General features: G+C 35.5%; 1 pseudogene; it reads right to left on the reverse strand.

Moving 5' to 3' along the window:
• Positions 1–7,516: 7,516 nt before the first annotated feature.
• On the reverse strand, positions 7,517–8,616 carry LOC102140250 (uncharacterized; annotated as a pseudogene).
• Positions 8,617–9,407: the final 791 nt, after the last annotated feature.

Raw genomic sequence — 9,407 nt, forward strand, 5'->3', positions numbered from 1 at the left:
CTTTATGTTACTTATTTTCCTCCTCTTCCTTCTTATTGCTTTTATCAGTCTTGATAACTCCTTCTTTTCCCATCAGGTTTTCCTTTAGTTTAATATACAGCAAAATACTTTTCATATTTTTTTCTTCAGCTTAGTAACCTCTTTATCATAACGTTACTTATCATCTGTAGTAGTGCTAGTCCACATTTCTCTCAGTTTCTTTGCAACCTCATCAATGAACAGACCAGGCTATTCTCCTTTGATTTTAGTTCAAAAGAAGCCTCTTAGATTCATTGAGATCCTGAAACTTTTTTTCTTTCCTTTTTAGAAGGTATATAGATCTTAATTTATCTTTCAGTGGGTCTTGTTCACCTCTGCCACGTTTCAGTTTTTTTTTCTTGTTTATTCCACCTCTCTGAACACATCTTAGAACACTCTGAGAAGTTAACTGAAATGTCTAGGCGATTCTGTTTGTTCTTATCCTGGCAAGTTTGCACAAAAATAACATATTATCAAATTGTATTTCTCAGTTTCTTAAGATTCCCATTGTCAATATTTAGTTAATTTACCTCAGTGAGACAGAGTTACCCAGGGCCAGTATGGCTCTCACTGGCCCCTGCACTATCTCCTTGTAGCTATATGTACTACAATGACTGTGGTACTATTTTATTCATTTCCTTTATGAATATTTCACAGGTCATGAATAGAAAAAACTTAATTGGTGTATGTTGATTTTGTCTTCTGAAACTTTACTGAATTTATTTTATAGTTTTAATGTGATTTGTGGTATCTTTAGGGTTTTCTTTTTTTAAAAAAAAAAAAAACAAGGTGGAAGTTTTAATATGGGATAAAACACAATTTAAGGTGCATATTACATGAGGAAAGATGAATTGAGTATTACACATATTGAATATTATACATATGAATATTATACATACATAAGTAAAGAAAACATAAGGATCAGGCACATGTAGGCACCTAAAAAGTAATCTCAAATACATAAGGCAATAATGGAAAGAACCACAGGGAGAAATAAACAGGTTTAGCTGGAGAATGTCATACATCTATTTCTGAAACTGAGAGATCAAGTAGACAAAATAAACAGAAGTTGGACAATTTGATTAACACTATAAATAAGGTCATACTAATACATTTATACTCAACAAAGAGAGAATACAAGTCTTTTTTTTTCTTTTTTTTAAAATTTATTTATTATTATTATACTTTAAGTTGTAGGGTACATGTGCATAATGTGCAGGTTTGTTACATATGTATACTTGTGCCATGTTGGTGTGCTGCACCCATCAACTCGTCATTTACATCAGGTATAACACCCAATGCAATCCCTCCCCCCTATCCCCTCCCCATGATAGGCCCCGGTGTGTGATGTTCCCCTTCCTGAGTCCAAGTGATCTCATTGTTCAGTTTCCACCTATGAGTGAGAACATGCAGTGTTTGGTTTTCTGCTCTTGTGATAGTTTGCTGAGAATGATGGTTTCCAGCTGCATCCATGTCCCTACAAAGGACACAAACTCATCCTTTTTTATGGCTGCATAGTATTCCATGGTGTATATGTGCCACATTTTCTTAATCCAATCTGTCACTGATGGACATTTGGGTTGATTCCAAGTCTTTGCTATTGTGAATAGTGCTGCAATAAACATACGTGTGCATGTGTCTTTATAGCAGCATAATTTATAATCCTTTGGGTATATCCTCAGTAATGGGATGGCTGGGTCATATGGTACATCTAGTTCTAGATCCTTGAGGAATCGCCATACTGTTTTCCATAATGGTTGAACTAGTTTACAATCCCACCAACAGTGTAAAAGTGTTCAGGTTTTCTATATATAAGATTATGTAATCTTGACACAGTGAAGTTTACTTCTTTCTGTTCAACTTGGATGACTTTTATTTTTCTTGCTTAATTGCTCTAGCTAGTACTTCCAGTACTATACTGAAGAGAAGTGATGAGAGTGAATACCTTTGTCTTGTTCATGATCTTAGAGAAAAAACTTTCAGTTGTTTTACTCTTAAGTATGATATTAGCTCTGGGCTTCTCATGTATGGCCTTTATTAGGGTTGATATAATTTTCTTCTACTCCTAATTTATTGAAATTTTTATCGTGAAAAGGTGATGATTTTGTCAAATACTTTTTCTGCAGCAATGAGAAAATTATATAAATGTATTCTTCATACAGCTAATGTTATTGTATGGCAGTGATTGGTTTGCATATATTGAACAATCTTTGCATCTCAGGATAACCCCTAATTGGTTATGGTGTGTGATTCTTTTGATGTGCTGTTGGATCCAGTTTGCTAATATACTGTTGAGTCTTTTTCAATCTGTGTTCATCAAAGATATTGACCTGTAATTTTCTTTTATTGCACTGTCCTTGTCTGATTTTGGTGGCAGGGGAATTCTTGCCTCATAAAATGATTTTGGAAGTCTTCCCCACTCTCCAAATGTTTGGAAGAATTTGAAAAGGATTGGCCTTATTTCTTCTTCAAAACTTTGATAGGATTCACCAGTGAAGTAATCTGATCCTGGGCTTTTGTTTGTTGAGAGGTTTTGGTTACTAACTAAATCTTCTTATTCATCATTGATCTGTTTATATTTTCTATTTCTTCTTGATTCCATTTCAGTATATTCTATGTTTCTAGGAACATAGGCATTTCTTCTAGATTTTCCAATGTGTTGGCATGCAATTGTATATTGTAGCTTCTTATGATCCTTTATATTTCTGTGCCATCAGTTATAAGGTCTTCCCTTTAATTTTTAATTTTATTTATTTGGGTCTTTTCTCATTCTTTTCTAATTTGCTAAAGCTTTGTCAATATAGTTCATCATTTTCAAAAATCAACCCTTAGTTCTATTGGTTTTAAATTGCTTATCTAGTCTCCATTTTATTTCTGCTCTAATCTTTGTTATTTCTTGCCTTCTTTGGTTTTTGTTTTCACTTCTCTGAGATTTAATCATAGGTTGTATATTTTAATTATTTCCACTATTGTAATGTAGACATTTATTGCTACAAACTTCCCTATGGTGGTACAGCTATTGTTGCATTTCATAATTTTGGTGTGTTATACTTTAACTTTCAGGAATGTTGATATATTTTCTGATTTCCATTATGACTTCTTATTTGATCAATTTAATTTTTACATATTTCTAAGTGTTTCAATGTTTCTTCTGTAATGTATATCTCATTTTATATCTTCTAGTCATAAAATATATTTCATATTATTTAAATCTTCAGTTTGTTAAGACTTGTTTCGTGGTCTAACATCTATACTAAACAATGTTCTGTGTGCACTTGAGAAAACTGTATTCTGTTGCTGTAGAATAGAATGTTTTATATATGTTAGGTCCATTTGTCAATGTATTCAGGTCTCCTTTATTTTTCCTCATTGATTTTCTTTTCTGATGTTCTATCCATTGTTGAAAGTGGAATATTAAAGTCCTCTACTATTATTGTATTGCTGTCAATCTCTCCCTTTACTTTTGTTAATACATGTTTTATATACTTAGGCACTCTTACGATGGATATATATACATATATATACACACATATATATATATGTATATATACAGATGTATCTTCCAGATGAATTGATCTATCATCATATATTGCCTTTCTTTGTCCCCCATTACACTTTTTAACTTAATGTCATTTTTTTTTCTCATGTAAGTATGGCCAAAACTGCAGTCTTTTGTTTACCATTTGCATGAAATATCGTTTTCATTTCCTTCACTCTCATTGTATGTAGTTTTTTAAATCTAAGTGAGATTTTTATAGACAGCACATTATTGGGCCTAGATTTGTTAATTCATTGTGCCACTCTATATTTTTGAATTAGCTAGTTTAATCCATTTATATTTAACACAATTAACGACAGTGAAAGACTTATTGTTGACATTTTGTAAATTGAGTTATGTTTGTATTGTAGCTATTTTATTTCTCTTTTATCTCTTATTGTCTTCTTTTATATGTTGTTAATTTTTGGTAGTAATATTCTTATATATTTTCTCTTTGGTTTTATGTGTCATCTCTTGGTATTTTCTCATGGTTCCCATGAAACATATAAAATATTTAATACATATGATAGTTTATTTTAAATTAATAACTTAAGTAGCATCTACACTTATAGTTACCCCACATACAATTTATTATTGATGTTGAAATTTACTTTTTAAAAATATTTTATCTGTTAAAAATATTTTGTTGTTAGTTATTTTAATATGTTTGACTTAATGTTGTAATTGAGTAATTCACTCACTGCCATTACAGTGTTACAGTATTATTTCTGTCTATATAATTGTCTTTATGTAGTAAGCTTTATACTTTCATATGCTTTTGTGTTGCTTTTTATTATCCTTTCATTTCAACCCCAATAACTCCCTTTAGCATTTAAGTCATGTCTAATGGTATTAAATTCCCTCGTTTTTTATTTCCCTGGGTAAGCCATATTTTTTCTTTCGCTTTTGCCTTAAAGAGACAGTTTTGCTGAATATAATATAGAGCATCAGGGTTTTTTTTTTTTTTTTTTTCCAGCACTTTGTATATATTACCCCCCCTTTCTTCTGAGCTGCAAGATTTCTACTGAGAAATCTTTTTATAGTCCTATGTGAGCTCTCTTGCATGTGGAGAGTCATTTTGCTCTTGCTGCCTTTAATATTCTCTTTGTTTTTGACTTTTGAAAATTTGATTATAATGTGTCTCAGTGTAGTCTTCTTCGAACTTACTTTACGTAGGGTCCTTTGGGCTATAGAAATACAGATGTCACTTACTTCCTCAGATTTGGGGAGATTTTGGCCCTTGTTTCTTTAAACAGTTTTCTGCCCCTATCTTTCATTTTGCCTTCTGTAAATCTCATAATGCATATATTGGTTTACTTAATGCTGTCCCATAAGTCCTGTAGGATTTCTTCATTATTTTTGTTGTTTCTTTCTATTTGCTGTTTTAGTGGAATAATTTCAAACTACCTGTCTTTGAGCTTATTGATTCTTTCTTACGTTTGAAGAAGTCTCCTTTAGATGCCCTCTATTAAATTTTTTCACTTTGGTTACATTACTCTTCAGTTTCAGAATCTGTCTCATTCTTTTATTTTTTTTTTTTTGAGACTGAGTCTTGCTCTGTCACCCAGGCTGTAGTGTAATGGCACAGATCTCGGCTCACTACATCTTCCACCTCCTAGGTTCAAACAATTCCTCTGCCTCAGCCTCCCAAGTAGCTGGGATTACAGGAATGTGCCACCACGTCCAGCTAATTTTTGTATTTTTAATAGAGATGGAGTTTCACCATGTCGGCCAGGTTGGTCTCGAACTCCTGACCTCAGGTGATTCACCCGCCTCAGCCTCCCAAAGTGCTGAGATCACAGGATTGAGTGTTTCATTATTTATATGGTTTCTATATCGTTGTTGATATCCTTATTTTGTTAATGTATTATTTTTCTGATTTGTGTTTAGTTTTCTATCTGCCTTCTCTTGTAGCTTATGAAACTTCTTTAAAACAATTATTTTGAATTCTTTGTCAGGCAATACACAGATTTCCATACCTTTAGAATTGATTACTGGAGATTTATTTTGTTCCTTTGGTAGCTTCTTATTTCCTTGATTCATCTGCTGAAATCTGTGTGAGCTTCTGGGATCTATGTCAGCTGCTGAAAGGTACCTGGTAAGTTAATAACTGTGCCATCTGCTGAAATCCATGCTGTCTGGCAAAATCTGCACTGGCTTCTGAGAACCACACAGTCTACTGGGATCCGTGACAAATGCTATGAGCTGTGCTATCTACCAGGATGTGCACTGTCAGCTGAGAACTGCAACAGATGTTCGGATCCATGCCATCTGCTGAGTCTGCATCAGCTGCTGAGATCTGTGTTAGATCCTGATAACTGGGACATCATCTGAGAGTATTACCATATTCTGAGAATTGCACCAGCTGCTGAGAGTCACACTGGCTGCTGATATCTATATCATCAGCTGATAGCTATGTTGGTTGCTGATAATTGTACTATTTTCTGAGGCTCATGCTGTCTGCTGAGATCCATGTCCTCTATTGAGATCCACACTAGCTGTTGAAATATGTGCCATAGGCTCAGCTGCACCACTTTCCGAGAAATACTCCCTCTTTGCTCTTAGCTTCCCTGACTCATTACAATTATGCTGGGTTCCCTCAGTGCTCTAGGTGAGGTGAGATGGAAGCAGTCCTTTTGAGTAGGAATCCATAAATCTAGGGATGCTGGATGCATACTTTTCTCCCTAGTTCCCTCAATTCCATGGGAGAAATCACAGGCCAAGGTAATCTCTCTCTACATGGAGCTGTGCCAGATTGGGGTAGGGCATGGTACGGGCAAAGTGGAACTGTTCCACTTATCTGTTTCGGTGTGGCTGTTCTTAGTCTTTGACTTCTCTGGGATGCTACAGCTTCTTAACTGGATTCTCATGAATGTATTTTTGTCTATACTTGATTATTAAATTGGTGTTTCTCTGAGGGTATCTTTGCTGGGACATTCTATTTTTTTTTTATCTTGTTGACATCACTCAGTATTTGATTACAGTACACAAATTTCCGTAGTCGATAGTCCAAGAATTATTTTATGACTTTCTTATGAATACAAGTTCATGAGCCTGGAGAATGCTTTTTCCTGCTCGGTTCTCATTTTCCTTATTTTCACATTCTAAAGGAATGGTAGAATCTAAACTACTAGACATATCATGACTAATTAAATGAGTTAATAATATATAGGAAAAGTTAGCTGAGGTCTTCCAGCATCAGTATCTCAAATTTGTATTGCATTATATTCTGTTGGATTGTACAAATTATTCCAAGCTTCAGTACATTAAATTCTCATATTAAAAATTAAAAAATTTGCATATATAACTCTCATTATGTCCCTTAATATCTGAGGGACATTCAGTCACAGCCTCTATTCATGAGTTTTCACACTGCTATAAGAAACTGCCCAAGACTGGGTAATTTATAAAGGAAAGAGGTTGAATTGACTCACAGTTCAGCATAGCTTGAGAGGCTTCAGGAAACTTTCTATCATTCCAAAAGGCAAAGGGAAAGCAAGGCACCTTTCTCACAAGGCATCAGGAAGGAGAAGGAATGCAGGAGGAGCTACTAAACATTTATAAAACCATCATATCTCATTACACACTTATTACCATGAGAATGGCGTGGGGGAAAACCGCCTCCATGATTCAATTACCTCCACTTAGTCTCTCCCTTGACACGTGGGGATTATGGGGATTAAAATTCAAGATGTGATTTTGGGTAGCAATACAGCCAATCCACATCACCGCCCAAAATGGAAATAAAACAATGCTATTACACAATCGCAGATGCAAAGGATACCAGAAACTGGTATGAAGTGTTTCTTTTTGCATATCTGCAAAACAAATTATCACATACTTAGTGACTTAAAACTACACCTATTTATTATATCACAATTCTATAAGCCACAAACCCAGGCATTTTTGACTGAATTACCTTTCTTTTTTTTTTTTTAAGATGTAAATTTTAATACATTATTTCTTTTTTGAACTTGAACGGGAACCAGAATGGGATGATCCAGAAGATGACCTGTGGTGTGTGGGTAAAGTAGTGGTGTTCCGTAGGGGTTGGCCCTGGGCTCAGGGTTGTTTAGTGTTTTCACCAATCACCTGGCTTTTGGGTGACCGTGATCTTGTTCATCTTTTTTTGCGATCACCAGATGAAGAAGATTTAGAACGACTTCTCTTTCTGTTCCTCTCAGGAGAAGATGATGAACTTGAATAAGATCTTTTTCGTGGGGAAGAAGAGCCCCTGTGGGACCTGGAGCTGGATCTTGATTTCGACCCACGAGATCTCGAAAGTTCTCTGGAACTGGAACGAGATCTTAACTGTGAACTGGAAGAACTTCTTGAACGGGACCTGGACCTAGACCTTGAACTTGAAGGGGAGGATGAGCGTGATGAAGATCGTGAATGTGAAGATCGAGACTTTGAGCGACTTCGTCTATTAGATTTCTTTTTATTACTATCTTCTTCTTCACTGGCATCAAGATTATATTTTGAGAGATCAGCATCATCTTCATCCTCATCCTCATCTAATTTGTATTTAGAAAGATCTTCATCCTCATCCTCTTCTTCTCCCTCTGATTCTTTATCTTCAACTTCCTTTAATATAGATGCAGGACCAACTGCTTTCCCTCTGTATTTTTTCTTTTTATGTCCAAACTCATCATATTCACCATCAGATTCTTCTCTTTCTATATATTCAACATTTTCTCTTTCATTAAAACCACCACCATATCCTGTTCTTTCTTCTAATTTAGCATACTTTGGAGTATTACACATATTACACTCTGATCTTCTGGCCTAAGTCACATTGCTGCAAGTTTTACATTGCCAGTCATTAGCACTAAATAGGCCTCGGCTCTTTTCTACAAGTGTCTTTCCTATTTCAGTGCCCCCAGCTTTCATCATCTTGGCCTCAGTTGTTTTCTCCCGACCACATCGATTACAGCTGGTTCTTCTAGCAAAGTTTACATTTCCACATGTTTTGTCAGGGCAAATCCAGTCCCTGTCACTGACTCGGAAATTCTTGGTCGACATCTTGAACGCCACCAGCACAGCCACCCGCAGCTATCTGAATTATCTTTCTAAGGACATCACAAGACTGAAATTAAGATGTCCACTAGGCTGTAGTCTTATATAGAGGGTCTGGGAAAATATTTGCTTATAAGCTCATCCATATTGTCGGCAAAAATCCAGAATAAATTTCTTGGTTTATTGCTGGCTATCAGCCAGCAATTTTTCTCAGCTTCCAGTGGCCATACTCAGGTCCTGTGCTGTGGCCTACTTAAGATCAGAGTTCACAAAGTCATGGTAAATTTTTCTCATACTTGGAATTGCGTTGACTCCCTTTTTTGCTAACAGCTAGAAACAACTTTTTAGAAGGACTTGTGTGATTACATTAGGCCTATTAAAAAGCTGTCTGATTAATAAGCCATCTGAAAAATCCCTTTTGCCATGTGTATTAGTCCATTTTTATACTGCCATGAAGAAATACTCAAGACTGTGTAATTTATAAAGAAAAAGAGATTTAACGAACTCACAGTTTCACATAGCTGGAGAGGCTTCAAAATCATGGCAGAAGGCAAAGGAGAAGCAAAGTCACATCTTACATGGCAGCAGGTAAGAGAGCGTGTGCAGAGGAAATGCCCTTTGTAAAACCATCAGATCTCATGAGACTTATTCCCTATCATGAGAACAGCACAGGAAAAACCGGCCCCCATGATTCAATTACCTCACACTGGGTTGCTCTCATGACACATGGAGATTGTGAGAGCTGCAACTCAGGATGAGATTTGGGTTGAAACACAGCCAAATCGTATCACCATGTAATGCAACAGAATCACTGGAGTAATTCCAGAGGTCA

This window comes from Macaca fascicularis, chromosome X (assembly GCF_037993035.2).
Source record: "Macaca fascicularis isolate 582-1 chromosome X, T2T-MFA8v1.1".
NCBI classification, from domain to species: Eukaryota; Metazoa; Chordata; class Mammalia; order Primates; family Cercopithecidae; genus Macaca; species Macaca fascicularis.